The following is a 17,337-nucleotide window of genomic DNA, read 5'->3' as shown; positions in this document are numbered from 1 at the left end:
AATGAACTCTCTCAAACTCATATTGTAATAAAAAAAACCTCCAGATTGCATTTGCCTGAAAATGCAGTCAGATTTAATTTTTTTTTTTTCAACGTTTATTTATTTTTGGGACAGAGAGAGACAGAGCATGAACGGGGGAGGGCAGAGAGAGAGGGAGACACAGAATCGGAAACAGGCTCCAGGCTCAGAGCCCGACGCGGGGCTCGAACTCACGGACCGCGAGATCGTGACCTGGCTGAAGTCGGACGCTTAACCGACTGCGCCACCCAGGCGCCCCGAGTCAGATTTAAAATCAAGTACAAAATAATGCCACCACCTCTCAACTTTCTGGTATTGTTCTGGCATTGCACTTGTAAGAAATTCCTTTTATTTCAGGATCTTAAAATAAAATCAAGACCCATGAGTTCTGACTTGCTTCTCTATTCTGGCTTGTTCTATAGCTTCAGGCATGTCTCTAAATCTCTGAGTGTCTCAGTCTGCATGTCTATAGAGTGGAGACAATTCCACTGGCCTATTTCATGGGGGTGTTGTGTTGAATAGTTAAGTAGTGATTATACAGTGCCTTGAAAGTACAGTGTACCGGAGAAATGCTCATAAACGATAATGACATGGTACAGAGTAGGAAGGCCATATTAAGCCACTTTTATGTAGAAGGAACTTAAAATGAAGTGAGAGTTTCATATCATATCCAATGTTAAAGAAGATAGAAAGCAAACCTTTGCTTATTTCCATAAGGTTATTATTCTACCTTACTGACAAATAAAGAGGTAAAGAAGCCTAACATAACACTAAGTAATTTGAAAGAATCATCTTAGATAGATATCTTCTATCTTAGATAGAAGGTGCCTGCAACTTCATATGTTACCGAAACCTGCTTGAAAATGTAGCCACAAGGCCACCTGCGAGCAGAAAAGTAATATAGTCAACAGACTCCTGGCTTTCGTTTATTTGTTTGTTTTTAATGGTTAAGAGGGACAGACTTATTAAAGATATTGGGCCAATCAAAAACTTTCTCTAACTATGGCAAATTAGTCACAGAACCAGAAGGTAAGTAGTAGACAGGATACACCAAAAATGTTTTAATCCTGTGGTAATACTGATACTAGATTCTATTGTCCTTGACTTCTAAGTTTCACCATGCCTAAGTCAAGAACTTGACCCCACTTCTCTTCTCTCAAACTGTATCCAGTGCTACAGAGACTTCAATATTTCTAAAGTGTGTTTACTCCTAAAAAAAAATCAATATAAATACATACCAAATCCTTTCATTTACTAACTTTCCTGAAGATCTCCAGGTAGAAAACATTGCCATAATCACTAAGACACATGACCCACCATCTCATGTGGAGATATGATCCACATGGCAGATATGATCTTAACTCTATGGCAAGATGCAAAGAGAAAAGAAAAGAAAAGAAAAAACCACTTAAGGAAGTGAAACATTTGTAAATTATGCAAAGGTTAAGCAAGGATACAAACTTTGACACATAAAAACATGAGATATAAGCAGTGTTAGATGTTCTTCTAGGCCTAAGGAGAAAAATGTACTTAAAATGAAAATTAGGACAATAGACTGGAAAGCTGAAGACCATGAGCCAATTATAACAATAACTAACATAAATGTAGTGTATCAATAAAGTCTAGTGTGCTGCATAATTTTACATGTATAATAGCATTGCATTCTCATCACAACCTTTTGAGAAGTTCATCCATTCATTCAAATATATTTATTAAGTCTTCTAGTTTCAAGCAGGAAAATAGTAGGTGATAAGGACCATTATTTCTACTTCGATAGCCTTTAAAAACCAGTTACACTGAAAAAAAACAAAATTAAAGACCTTAGAGGGGCATCAGGGCGCCTCAGTTGTTTAAGTGTCTGATTTTGGCCCAGGTCATGATCTCTCAGTTTGTGGATTTGAGCCCCGCCTTGGGCTCTGTGCTGACAGCTCAGACCCTGGAATTTGCTTTGAATTTTGTATCTTCCTCTCTCTCTTTCCCCTTGCCCCACTCATGCTCTGTCTCACTCTCTTTCAAAAATATATAAAATTTTAAAAAAAATTTTTTTAAATACCTTGGAAAGTTGAGGAATCAAGGAGAAGTAAATGATCCCTAGAAGAGAAAGCTCATAGAAGAGATGAGCAGCCTTTCACTGACTATTTTCTATGGAGGATTTGCCTATTCATACATGGGCTGATGACTGGGCTTGGCCTTCACATAGGGGCTTCACTGGAAGAATAAGAAATCAGCAAAGCTTATAGTGGTCCTGTGGGGTTGGTGGGACAATTGGAAACTTCAGACATCCTAACACGTGGTTAGTTTTCTGACAGTACTATTTGCTGAATTCTGAGACTGGGAAGCTTTTAAAAAGCAAAGTAAATCTCCTGTGCTACCATGGTATTTGAGAGACAAAGTCCCACTTGAGGATGAGACCTACCTCAAACACATGGCTGGTCTCCTCAGTATGTTTGCCAAAGTTGGAAGCAATGGGAAGCAGGAAGTCAAAAAAAAAAAAAAAAAAAAGTGAAACCTCTGAAGAACAGACCAACTCTGCCACAGTCTTTCAAGGCTAAGGTGATAGAGACCCGCCAGGTTTTAATAAAAAGACATGGAAGAACATACTTGAGAAACAGAGGTGAACTGGTTTAACTGAGTTATATATGTCTGCAACCCAGTCCTAATTCAGCATAATGAGGGTTAGAATGAGACAATGTCTAACACTATCTTCCTAATGTGGAAAGTTCACCATTAGAAGATGTCATCTAGACCTTCAAAAGGTCCATACATAAAATGTTTGTCAGATAATTAAAAATTACTAGATTTGTGAAAAGCCTAGTAAATGTGGCTGATAATCAAAGGAATAAAACTTAATGGTATCCAGAGATCTTTAAATGATTCAAATATTGAGGTTAACAGACGAAGGCTTTGAAATAACCAGTTCCGATAGATCAAAGAAATTAAAGGTAAGAGGGGCAAAATTAATGAAAAGATGACGAATTTCATCACAAAACTGGATTTATTACAAAGAATCAGGTTGATGCACTAGAACAGCAAAATATAACATCTGAAAAGTCCTTGAATAACAGCAGATTGACCTGCAGAAGATAGGATGTTTGCATTAAAAGATAGATCAATATAAAATATCCGAACTGAAACACACAAAGAAAAATGTTTAGAAAAAAATAGAGCTGAGTATAAAAGAAATGTAATATCTGGTAAAAATATCAAATTTACCTGCAATTGGAATCCCAGGAAACAAAAATGGAAAAGGAGAAAATGGAGCAGAAGCAATCCTTGAAAACATAACATCTAAGCATTTTTCAAAGTTACTGAAGACTATCAATCCACAGATACAAGAGTTTTATTAAATCCCAAGTAGGATGAATACAAAAAGCCAAAAATACACACCTAGGTATATCATGGTCAAACTGCTGAAAACCAAGAGCAAAAAGAAAATTTTTTCAATAGCCAGAGGAAAAAACACACACAACATTTAAAGGAACAACCATAAGACTGACAGTTAACTTTTCAATAGAAACCAGGGAATTTGAAGAAAAGAAAAGGACATCTTGAAGATGTTGGGGGGTGGGGGGTGGGGAATGAAGCTACCAACTAGATTTTATACCCAATGAAAATATCCTTCAAAAATGAAGGTGGAATAAAGATGTTTTTAGGCAAACTAAAGCTGAGATAATTCTAGCAAACTTTCACTACATGAAATACTAAAGGAAGTTTTCCAGACTAGAGGAAAATGATTCCATTGGAAGCAAGGAACTGCATGTAGGAATACAGAATACTAGAAAGAGTATATAAATATTTCTTTCAAAAAAAATGCATGTATAGCAGCACCTGGGTGGATCAGTTGGTTAAGTATCTGACTCTTGATTTCAGCTCTGGTCATGATCTCACAGTTCATGAGATCAAGCCCTGTATTGGGCTCTGCACTGACAACACAAAGCCTGCATAGGATTCTCTCCCTCCCTCTCTCTCTGGCCCTCCCCCACTCACTCTTTCTCTCTCAAAATTAAAAAAAAATAAATAAACATTTAAAAAATGTATATATATATATGATGACCATTTAAAAGAATAGCAATACTAATGTTGTGTACAGGGCCTAATGTGACAGAAGTGAAATGTATGAAAACACAATGAGCAAGAAGGGAGTAAATAGAATCAAAGTATGGAAATGACCTTCATTTTTCAGGAAGTGATAAATTTATTCATTTAATGCATATTGTAACAAGTGAAGAATGTGTATTTTAATATTTAGGATAACCACTGAGAAATTTTAAAAATCTATAACTAAACAACAAATAAATAAAATGGAATAATACAAAATCTTATTAATGCAAAACTAGGGAAGAAAGGAAGAATGAAGGAATGAAGAAGGGATGGGACAAAAAAACAAATAGTAAAGGAGAAACTTGTACTCCTCTTTATTAATAATCACATGAACCAGACAATGAACTAAACAATCTAGACAGAGACTGTATAAAAAGCATAAGGCCCAATCATATGCTACTAACAAAAGACGCACTTTTACTCTAAGGATACAGAAAGTTTGCAGGTAAAAGGATGGAAAAAGATAGGCCATATGAAATCCAGCACAAATAAAGCTGATGTGACTGTGCTATTATATGACACAGTTGACTTTAAGGCAAGTGTATTACTAGAGAATAAGGGGGACATTTCATAATGATTAAGTGGTTAACTGAATATGAAATATAACACCCTTAAATCTGTGTATATCTAATAACATAGCTTCAAGATATATAAAGTAAAAATTTTACAGAGTTAAAAGAGGGAACAAACACATTATGTTTAGCAACTTGGGAAGTGCTGAGTATATAACGCAGAACAGAGAGACATGGCCTTAGCCTTTAAGAAACTTATGGCTTAACACAAGAATGTTTCAAGAAGTAAATAACACTACTTCCTGTTTTTGAACTAAAGTAATATTCTAAATATTATTATCATACTCATTTTAAAACAAAAGTTGAGGGATTTGAGACACAGTGTCACTTAACTGGTAAAGGGAAGAGTCAGGACAAGAAGCAAAGTCTTTCTGACTCAAGACTCTAAGCTTCTAACCACTATGTTGGCAGTTCAGTGTTCATTTTTTTGAAATTTATTTATTTATTTTGAGAGAAACAGCTCAAGCAGGTAAGGGCAGAGAAAGAGGGAGAGAGGAGAGAATCCCAAGCAAGCTCCACACTGTCAGCACAGAGCCTGACACAGGCTCAAACCCATGAACCACAAGATCATGACCTTAGCTGAGATCAAGTCAGATGCTTAACCTACTGAGTTACCCAGACGCCCCTCTCCTGTTCAATGTTTTAAATAAACTTATTTTTCTAATCAGTGCTACTTATGTATTAAAGTAAATCTTATGGGGCGCCTGGGTGGTGCAGTCGGTTAAGCGTCCGACTTCAGCCAGGTCTTGATCTCGCGGTCCGTGAGTTCGGGTCCCGTGTCAGGCTCTGGGCTGATGGCTCGGAGCCTGGAGCCTGTTTCCGATTCTGTGTCTCCCTCTCTCTCTGCCTCTCCCCCGTTCATGCTCTGTCTCTCTCTGTCCCAAAAATAAATAAAAACGTTGAAAAGAAGAAAAAAGAAAAAAAAAAATTAAAAAAAAAAAAAAGTAAATCTTATGTAGAATCACAATATACAAAAGAAATAAAAGAAGTCAACTATACTTAAAAAATAATAATAATAAAGTCTTTCACACACACAGAAAAAATAAAAAATAAAAGAGAAGCTGTTTACTTAAACAAAGATAAACCAGGCCCCCCCGTTTGCTCTTGTGGTGATCCCAGTGCTCCTAGGACTCAAAGAAACATAGTATGAAATACTATGCTTCATTAAAATATATATTGGAAACTGTTTAAGAAGAATTGAGAACAGAGCTTGAGCATAATAATTTCCAAACTTTTTTGATTCTTCACTTCTATAATAATGTACCCTTAATATATGTATATGCACAAAAAATCAGAACAATTTATAAGATATTATTCTTAAAAAATAAATACAGTTGGATGTTCTTATGCTTTCTTCCCACATCCACTGGACCACCTTCCATATTCACTGGAGGACAAGAACCCCCAACTTGCAGATCACTGTTTCAGCAAATTCACCATCCACAATAGGAGTAGGTGACTTCCTCTATCCCCATGCCTCTTCTCACTCTTGCATTGCTGGGCCCACTGATTCCTCCCAACTGAAGCAAAGTCAAATCAGGAGCTGGTCCAATGGGGTCTTGGGTACAAAGAAAGAAAAGTGTAGATTCCTTCATTGTTGGAGTACAGAGCTGAACTTCTTTGAGATGGGCTTCTATATTGTGTCCTGGCATATTCCTATTCTCTGGCTGATTGGTGCTAACCACTACTCCTTTGTTCATGAAATTTTATTCAGTTCCTCACTATGCCCAATTCTGTTAACAGGAAACTTGGGGAGGAATTCCTAAACATAATTCTAATAGGACGAAAGGAGAAAGTAATAGGGACAGTGAATGGGAATAGGATTTCTCCATGGTACCCAGTTAATACCTACCTACCTAATTAGGTAGGTTTTATATAAGAAACAACTGTTTAAAAAAATCTTTAATGTTTATTTATTTTGAGAGACAGAGCACTAGTGGGGGAAGGGCAGAGAGAGGGGGAAGACACAGAATTCGAAGCAGGCTCCAGGCTCTGAGCTATCAGCACAGAGCCCAATGTAGGGCTCAAACTCACGAAACGTTGAGATCATGACCTGAGCTGAAGTCAGATGCTTACCTGACTGAGCCACCCAGGGATCCCGAAACAACTATTTTTAAGTGTGCTACAGGAGTCTAAAAGTACTGGTATTAGAATCTTGCATCTGCCCAGTTAATCACTGCTTGTTTTACCTTGGAAAAAGCCATGTTTAAAGTAAGCTAGGAAGCCCAACAGGAGTTAGAGCTGCTTTACAGGTTAATTAGGCCAGTCCCACAGAAAGAATATACCCAAGTTATGGCCGAACCACTGACTAGAGTACTGTGCTAAATTATCAGAAATTATAGACTAAATAATAGCTACTGTGATTGGTAAAACAGTAAAATATAAAGTTACTATGGTTAAAAGGAATGTTTGTTGGAGATGGAGTTTAATGATTTTTAGGAAATGGGAAGGGCTTTTCAAGTGAGTCTTAGCCTGTAGATCCTCTTTTCCTCCAGAAGATAAAGAAAAATATCATCATTTACACCACCACAACAATAGGAAAATCAGAGGCAATATACATTAGAAGTCAGAACTTCCATGTACAGTTATGCACATTGTGCACTGGACAACTCTAAGGAGAATAATTCCCATGATAATATGACTAGGTAGTGTGTGTGTATGTGTGTGTGTGTGTGTGGATATAGATAGATATAGATATAGATATAGATATAGATATAGATATATAGATATAGATATATGTCATACTATATATATATATATATATACACACACACACACACACACACACACACACACACACACATATGTCATAGTATGGCTAGGTAGTAGTTCATATGTATACTATTGACCCAAACAAACTATTTTGGAATCCTGACTTGCCCCCTCTACTAGTTTTACAATCTTGGACAAGTTATTTAACCTCTGGGGCCTCTATTTTATCATCTATCAAATCAGAACAATAATAATTTCTATTATAAGATGGTTAGCAATATTAAATGGGATAATAGTAAAAGCTTATAATCCAGAGTGGTAGAGGGAATAATTGTCCCCAAAGATTTCCACTTCCCAATTCCCAGAGCCTGTGAATATGTTATGTTATATGACAGAAGGAAATTAAATTTGTCAATGGAATCAAGGTGACGAAAAAGCTGACCTTAGGGTAAGAATGTTGTCCTAAATTATCTGGATAGGCCCAATGTAATCACATGGGCCTTTAACAGCAGAAGAGGAAGGCAGAAGCATAGGTCAGAGAGAGAGATAATGACCCCACCCCCAAAAAAAGATAAAGAGACAGAGAGATTTGAAGCATGACATAGACTCAAACTGCCAATGATAGCTGAAGATGGAGGGAGGGGCCATGAGCCAAAAAATGCATATTGACTCTAGAAGTGGAGAACTTCCCTCAGCTGAAAGCCTGCAAGGAAATGGGAACCTTAGTCCTATAAATGCAAGGAACAGGATTCTGCCAACAATTTGACTGAGCAAGGAAACAGATCCTTTCCCAGAGCCTCCAGATGAGAAATGCAGTCTGCCAGCCCCTTGACGTTAGCCTAGGGGGACGCTTTTTGGACTTCTGATCTAAGGAATTGTGAGATATCAAATTTATACTGTTTAAGACACCACATTTGTGGTATTGATTATAACAGCAATAGAAAACTAAAACTGATATCCATTGATGGGATTACTATTATTATAATTACAATAATTTATCCAATCTTTACAGTAGAAGTATTTACTGAGGGTCTACTGGGTGCCAGATACTGTTCTAAGTACTAGGATCCCACAAGAAACAAACTAGGAAGGGCCCGACTTCATGTAGCCTACCTCTTTGTAGAACATAAACAGAGCTAGAACAAGGGGCAGTAAAGTGCGGAAAACTAGCTGTAGGCAGTTTGTGGAGTGTATTATCCAAAAAAGTAAACCTCTTTAGAAATACAGGTGAGAAATGTTCAACAACTGTTGACAAAGAAGTTGGGAAGCCTTTATATTTTTTTAAGGCTTAATACAAGTTAAGAAAATGTTACGATAACAACAACAACAAAAATAGGCTACACAAAGAGGATTATTTCACCTACTGAATAAATCAAGAAGGTGATGTGGTTCATACAGAGATTTCATTTAGTTTATACCTGAATAAGAGTGATAGTAAGGAGAAACCACATTTACATCGGAGTAATTGTAGTTTATTGCATGTATAATTAAACTTTAATGAATTGTTTAATAAAGTATAAACAGTTTTCATTCCATTTTATGATTTTTTTCATTCTACATCATTTTGCCTTAATAAAGTACAAATTTTAAAAACCTTTCAGAACCATTATAGACCTCCATTCTCCAAGTTAATGCATACAATTTTAATGTTTAATCAGTTCTAAGCATTTGCACATGTGTTGTGTCCTTTGGTTTTTCACATTCTATGAAGTATTTTTTAAATTATTTATTTATTTTAAGTGATCTCTACACCCAACGAGGGGCTCAAAACTCACAACCCCGAGATCAAGAGTCGCACACTCCTCCAACTGAGCCAGCTAGGCACTCCCACATTCTATGAAGTACTTTATACTCATTTTATAGATCAGAAACTAGACACAGAAAGAAATGAATCATTCAAATACGAATATTCCATGTAGCAATCTACATTAAAATTAAAACCTTGATAAAGAGAGCAAAGGGGCTTCATAGAGACCAAGCACATCAGCTCCCTTCCTCTGGAACTAAATGTCTAAGGTAAAAAGGCAGGAAAATGCAGCACAGATGATCACCTTCATCTCTACCAAATGCTGTGGAGCTGCCTGCCAAAATAAAGAAATCCACCCCATTCAATGCTGCAAATCTTTCAGTTCAAACCTCTGGTCGCAAAGGAAACAGCACCAATTTGCAACATTCCAGTGCTCTGAGTTGGTTTTTGGAGTCTTCTACATCTGTTCTGTGAGGAAAATGAACTAATGCCATGGTTCTTTGTTACTTTCAATAAACTGCCTCTGGAATTAATAAAGGATCTTGAGGAATGAACTAATGGTGAGAGTTTAGGAGGAAGTCGTCAACCTAGAAGTTATAATAAGTAATCACAGACTTGCTGTTGTCTTCTATTGATGGAATACCTACTACTAGCACGGGGAGGAAACACAAGAAGAATGTTTTTGTCAAATGTGTATACTTTTCTTCTTTTTAAACAAGAAATCATTTTCTTTGGATGACTTGGCAAAGATGGATCGTCTGTCAATGATACTATAATGAGTGGTTTTGAGCCATGTTTTTAAGGCTAGGCTTCTTGAATAAAGTGACACTTGAAGACAATTTTAAGCAAACAAGGGAGGATTACTTGATGGATAGAACATGATAGATTTATCTTATGCCTATAAAAAAGCATAGGGCTTATAAAGGCAGACAGAAGGAAGATGAAGGCCATTTGAACAAGCAAATTATATAAAATTGTAGACAGAGATTGAGGAAATTGATGACACAAATATTTGAAAGCTTATGAATCCATCTAAAGATGAAACAGTAGGAACTGTTTCAATAAAAAATGGCACATCCATTGTGTGCAATGTTATATACCCTTAAAGTCAGGCTTTTGAGAATTATTTAATGGTACAAGAAATTGTTGATGATACAATATTACTTGAAAGAGAAAGCAGGTTATAAATTTCATATTCAGGATAACAGCAGTTTTGTTATACATACCCACACAAACATAGTATACAAATGTGTATACTATGTTACAAATATAAAAATGAAAAATTAAAGCAATGTCTTAAGTAGGATAGGGAATGGTTGATAATGTAACTAAACAATTCAGAGATGGAATTGGCTTCAGGGAGGCTTGACCCAAGGTTCAAATCTAGTTTTTCACACAAGATTTCTCCACTCTATCTCTGTGGAATGTTTCCATTCTCAAATAGGTCCTACCCTGGAGATCTTCCTGGGACTACATGTACCCTCACTTCAAGTTATGTGGGAAGAAAAGTCTTAACAAAAACCAGTTTGCAATCCTGGTTTGTTTGACTTGTTTCTTGTTTACCAGCCCCTCCTGTAGCCAGAAAGATGTGATACCTTTAATCCTTCCTCAACCCCCTCACAACTAGAGGTGAGGTGAATCCCAACCATGTTATCAAAAATGGCAGGATTTCCTCCTTTTGTAAAACTGACCAATATTCCACTTTATAGAGACACCATTATTTCTTTATCCATTCATCCATGGATGAACACTTAGGCTGTTTCTATATCTTGGTTATGGTGAATAATGCTGCAATGAACATGAAAGTGTAGATATCTCTTTCAAATACTGGTTTCATTTCCTTTGGATGTATGATTCTGACACCAGCTTCGGGGGTGAGCTTTTTCTCCACACCAAGCAATTCTTCAACACCAGCTGGGTGTTCTACAATTCAAGTCAATTCTGACATTATCTACCTGGAGATGGCATCAGATTCAATTGGTTAAGAGCTCAATCCCACAAGACTGCCCCCCACTTCAGATGCCAGTCATAAATCCGGTTGATATCTGTGCTTTCTGACTGACTGGCTCACAACCTCCTCCTTGGATTCAATTAATTTGCTAGAGCAGCTCATTGAACTCAGGAAACCAGTTTACTCACTAAGCTACTGGTTTAATACAAAAGAAATTAAAGGATGCAAATCAACAGCCAGATGAAAAGATACACAGGGTGAGGTCTCAAACGTGTTAGTTTCTGTCCCCATGAAGTTTGAAACCTAGCGCAGCAGTACATGGATATGTTCTGGTTTACCGACCTAGAAGCTTTCTGAACCCTTTTAGGTTTTTATGGAGGCTTCATTACTTTGGCATGGTTGGTTAGATCAGCCACTGGTGACTGATTCAACCTCCAACCTCTCTCCCCTCCCAGAGGTCAGAGGGTAGAACTAAAAGTTTCAACCCTCTAATCACATGGTTGGCTCCACTGGCAACCAGCCCCCATCCTTAGATGGGCTCCAAAGTCACATCATTAACATAAACAAAAGACATCATTATAGCTCTCATCACAGAAAATTCCAAAGGTTTTAGGAGCTTGGTGTCAGATGAGGACCAAATATATATTTCTTATTATAAATCACAATAGTACAAGATACCCAGAGTGGGATTGTTGGATCATATGATAGTTCTAGTTTAATTCTGGGGAAGATCTCCATGCTATTTTCCATAATGGCTGTACCAATTTGCATTCCCAACAGCAGTGCACAAGGGTTCCCTTTTCTCTACTTCCTCACCAACACTGGTTATTTCTGTCTTTTTGATAATTGCCATTCTAACAGGTGTGAGATATTTCACTGCGGTTTTGATTCACATTTCCCTGATGATTAGCGATGTTGATTATCTTTTCATGTACCTCTTGCCCATTTGTATGTCTTCTTTGGAAAAATGTCTATTCAGGACTTCTGCTCATTTTTTAAGGTATTTGGGGTTTTGCTACTGAATTGTATGAAGTCCTTATATGTTTTGGATTTTAATTCATCAGATATATGGTTTGCAAATATTTTCTCCCCTTCTGTAGGTTTCCCTTTCATTGTGTTGATTTTTCTTTTCTTTTTTCTTTTTTTTCCTTTCTTTCTTTTTAATTTTTTTTTTTTTTTGCTTTGTAGAAGCTTTTTAGTTTGATGTAGTTCCACTTCCACTTATTCATTCTCGCTTTTGTTGCTTGTGCTTTTGGTGTCATATTCAATACATCATCACCAAGAGCAATAATGTCAAGGAGTTTCCCTATGTTTTCTGGTAGGGGTTTTATCATTTCAGGACTTACACTTAAGTTTTTGACCCATTTTGAGTCAATTTTTGTGTATGGTATAGGGTAAGAGTCCAATTTCATTTTTTGCATGTGTATATCTAGTTTTCCCAATAGTATTTATTGAAGAGATCATCCTTCCCCCATGCTTGGTGCCCTACTGAAGATTAGTTGACTGATTATGTGTAAGTTTATTTCTGTGTTATCTATTATGTCTCAGTAGTCTATGTATCTGTTTTTTGCTGGTACCATATTGTTTTGACAACTAGCTTTTAACATCATTTGAAATCAGAAAGTAGGATGTCTTCAACTTTGCTCTTTTTTCTCAAGACTGCTTTGACTATTGAGGGTCTTTTTTGGTACCATACAAATTTTTACATTGTTTTTTTTTCTGTTTCTGTGAAAAATGCTATTTAAATTTTTCAATGAATCTTTAGATCACTTGGGGTACTATGGACACTTTAACAATATTTATTATTCCAGTCCATGAACACAGGATATCCTTCAATTTATTTATGTTTTCCTCAATTTATTTTCATCAATATTTTATAGTTTTCAGTGTACTAATCTTTTACTTCCTTGGTTAAATCTGTTCCTAAGTATTTTATTCTCCTAAATGCTATTATGAATGGTATTGCTTTCTTGATTTCTTTTTGAATAGCTTATTACTATTGTGCAGAAACACAGCCTATTTTTGTATATTGGGATTGTTTTCTGAAACTTTACTGAATCCATTTTTTCTTTTTTTTTTAATTTTTATTTTTTAGAGAGAGTGAGAGAGACAGAGACAGAGACAGAGACAGAGTGGGAGCAGGAGGGGAGCAGAAAGAGGGAAACACAGAATCCAAAGCAGACTCCAGGCTCTGAGCTGTCAGCACAGAGCCCAATGAAGGGCTCAAACTCATGAACTGTGAGATCATGAGATCATGACCTGAGCCAAAGTCAGATACGTAACCGATTGAGCCACCCAGGTGCCCTCCATTTGTTAGTTCTAACTAACAGTTTTTTATACATAATTTTACCTCTTATTTTCCAATTTGGAATCCTTTTGTTTATTTTCTTGTCTAAATGTTCTGGCTAGGACTTCCAGTACTATGTCAAATAAAAGTGGCAAGAGTGGGCCACCTTGCCTTGTACTCGATCTTAGAAAGAAAGCTTTTAATTTTTCTCCATTAATTATGATGTTAGCTGAAGATACCCAAATGTTAATACTTATTAACTCTGGACATGGATTATAGATTATTCTAAATGACTTTACATTATTACTTATTTTTTAAGAATTCTTCAATAACTATATATAATCTAAGAAAGAAGTTACAAAGCTTCATGAAGATGAAATATATCCAATATATCACTAAAGGCAGGTTATTACTAGATCGATAGTTTTATATAGTTATATATTGTTTTCTACATATAATTTTATAACCATATACTTTTGTAGTTATATGTAGATAACTTGTATAGTTTATTTATTTAATAATAAGTTAATGCACATTTAAAAGTATGGGACTGAGGGAAAATGGTTCTAGAAAGTGTTTAAAACCATGAGAAAGTTGTGAAAAGAGAGCGACTTCATCAAGCAATAATTGAGAACTATTATTTTTGCAATAATATTTTTGACTGATTAAAGTTAATGGGTGTCATCAATTATAATTACTTTTCTACTACCAAATGCTTAGACAGGTATCATTATAAACTTCAAAAACCTATTTCTTTTTTAAAAAAAATTTTTTTTTTCAACGTTTATTTATTTTTGGGACAGCGAGAGACAGAGCATGAACGGGGGAGGGGCAGAGAGAGAGGGAGACACAGAATCGGAAACAGGCTCCAGGCTCCGAGCCGTCAGCCCAGAGCCTGACGCGGGGCTCGAACTCACAGACCGTGAGATCGTGACCTGGCTGAAGTCTGACGCTTAACCGACTGCGCCACCCAGGCGCCCCTCAAAAACCTATTTCTTAGAAAAAAATCATTCAGAAATGTCATGTAACTGGCCTGTGCCTGGGCTTTCCTGAGTCATTTCTCTAGTCCTACCTGTCTGTATGAATGTCAGTCTTAGCCCATTGCCAATGATTCTACACACACCCCCCCACACACACACACACATCCCAGTAAGGTAGTTTAATTGACATTCTTGTGAACAGATGGAGAATGGGGTAGTCATATAGCACAACTTTATAAACAACACATTTACTTTCCTTCATTCCCACAACACCCTTTCCCTTGGGAGCTGTCTCATATCTTCTAGCTTACTCTGCATCTCTTTTATCTATTTTTCTTTTCCTTCTCCTCCCTCCCACATTGCCTCTAGTCCTTACCACCTTACATTGCTTCTTCTAGGTCAAGAATCAAAATGCAAATGTCCACAGGAGATGTAGGCAACCTAAAGGAAAGAGTAAAAGTCCAGGTATAAAGGACTGGTGGGGGTCATGACAAACTAGACCGAAAATGCCCTTCAAGTACTTGGTACCTTATAGGAATGAGGACCCAGTATTTCTGAGTCTCCAATTGTCAAGAAATCCACAAAATATAGTATTTTTCACATCTTGGCACTAATTCACATTTTTAAAAAATACTATGCAGGTAAGGACACCTGGGTGGCTCAGTCAGTTGAGCGTCTGACTCTTTATTTCGGCTCAGGTCATGATCTCAGGGTCATGGGATTGAGCCTTGCTCAGGATTCTCTCTCTCTCTCCCTCTTTCTCTCTCCCCCACTCGCTCTCTTTTTCTAAATAAATAAATAAATAAACTGAAACAATACTTTGCAGGTAAAATGGAAGTATTTGCCAGCCAGATGTAACCCATGAGCTTCTAGTTTGTGACTTCTCTAGATCTCTGTGTTCCTCTTCCTAAGTGGACCAAGTTAGCTCTCTCTTGGTGTTCTCAATTTGTGTAACCAAACATTAGCCATTAGCCACTGCTCAGGTGAATGTAAATGACTCACCACTTAATTTGTCTGTGTGCATGTGCATGTGCATACGTACACTTGTGATAAGCATAAGATTATAGACACAAAAAGTTTCCAATACAGTATTGCAGTTTGCAGCTAGGGTAACCTGTGTCAGGAAAGCTGGTGCTAGTTCCTGTTTAGCTCCTTTCTAGCTAAAAAATCATTTAATTTTTTTTAATTAGTTAAAATCTTATATTTCACACTTACAATACCAAGACAAATGCTGAGATGCCTTAAACTCTAAAATTAATGAGCTATGTTGTATATATTTTCTTTTATGCCTTTTTTTTCCCTTTTGGAAAAAAACAAAAGGAGCCAAACATTGCACTATCATCGATGATTCGTGGTGTTTAGTAGATACAAATGTGCCCGAGCTGCTGTGATGGACACTGCATGAACAAGGTAAGACTAAAGAGTTGATGCCCAGGAGCAATGGCTTTCAAACTGTTTCTTTCTCTTTTTTTTCTTACCATGTATAATTCAGAGTCTATTCGGGAAAATGAAAATCTCATTAGATATTTCAAACAGAGGGATTTAAAACAAGTAATTGGTTACCTAAGTGTTGAAAGACTGAAAGAGCGGAAAGGGAATACTAAACTAATATCTAGAGAAATAACTGCAGAAATGAGCTACCACGGCATGTGAAGGGGACAGGGAATAAGAATAAAACACAGTGGGGATACTAGAACCAGAAGCTTGAGGAAAGTTTCCAAGGAGCTGACACTCAAACCTTTGAGGAGGGAACACTTTGGCTGGTACCTCTGCCACTGGAGACCTGAAAGAGGCTGAAAGTAACTGGAAGCTGGCGCCATGCTGAGGGAAACAGAACAACACACAAGAAGACTCTTCACCCCTCCTCCCACCTTCTCATTTCCCTCTAGGGCCCCCTACTTGCAGAACCTAACAGAGAAGCAGCTGGCACAGAAGAACCCCAATGCCAAACACAGAACAATATAGAGAGAGAGGTAGATTTGGAATTGAGAGACAAAGGATAAATTACAACCACAAACACAATGCCAGTAAGAAATGTATTTCACATCAGAACTCAGCACACAACATTTGTACAGAACTCAGTACATGTCCACCTGGAACAAGTCTCATGCACCAATGGGATGCACTCTATTTCCTTTTCTAATATAATCAATTCCATCTTATTTTTTAATGCTAGTTACATCCCCCCCCAAGTAATTTCATGACCCACTAATGTCCTAGAAGAGTCTCAGATCTAAAAAAGGAGTGGGTGATTCCTTTTACTCCATGGAAGTAAAGTATGCATAGTTGAGAAAAAAAAAAAAAAGAAGAAGACTCCTATCAGATTCAATCAAAAGTTTATAAGTAATGTGGAAAATGTGGGGAAAGCATGGGAACACTTGTTTTTCTAACTTTGGAGCAGTCTTTGCAAAACAAAACAAAACAAAACAAAAAACAAAACAAAACACCCAGAGAATATTATTGTGGTGGAGTCAGCAAGATTCACATTTTAATTCTGACCCCGCCTTCTCCGTCAACATTACAGATGTAAGTTTCGAAGTAACATATGACATAGGTGTTTACACGGTGGGTGGCACTGAAATACTTAATGCCCTTTTTAGAGTCAACATTTATCAACATGGTGGCACATGGAGATTAAGTTTGTTTTCTTTAGTTTATAAGTGTTAGGAAAATTACAGTGTTGTCCATTGGATGGCATAAAAGTTACTAGTAACAGATTCTTCTTTTGATTTCTGGGGTAATGAATCTTAAAAGTATATTTTTATTACTCAAAAAACACAATAGAACTGCACTATTTGTTTTTGGTTATTGGCTATCATCCAGTATTTAGTCAAATTTTTATATATATTTAATAAGTTCATAATAATTCAAGTACTGAATTTGGTCCTTATAAAACCATTTAGATATCCATACTACTAAAAGCACAGCCCCCTCCCTCCAAAAAATAGACCAGAAACTTGGAGAGAAAA

The sequence above is a fragment of the Lynx canadensis genome, chromosome B1 (assembly GCF_007474595.2).
Source record: "Lynx canadensis isolate LIC74 chromosome B1, mLynCan4.pri.v2, whole genome shotgun sequence".
NCBI lineage: Eukaryota > Metazoa > Chordata > Mammalia > Carnivora > Felidae > Lynx > Lynx canadensis.
The sequence above is the reverse complement of the archived record's forward strand: the minus strand, read 5'-3'. Positions refer to the sequence as shown.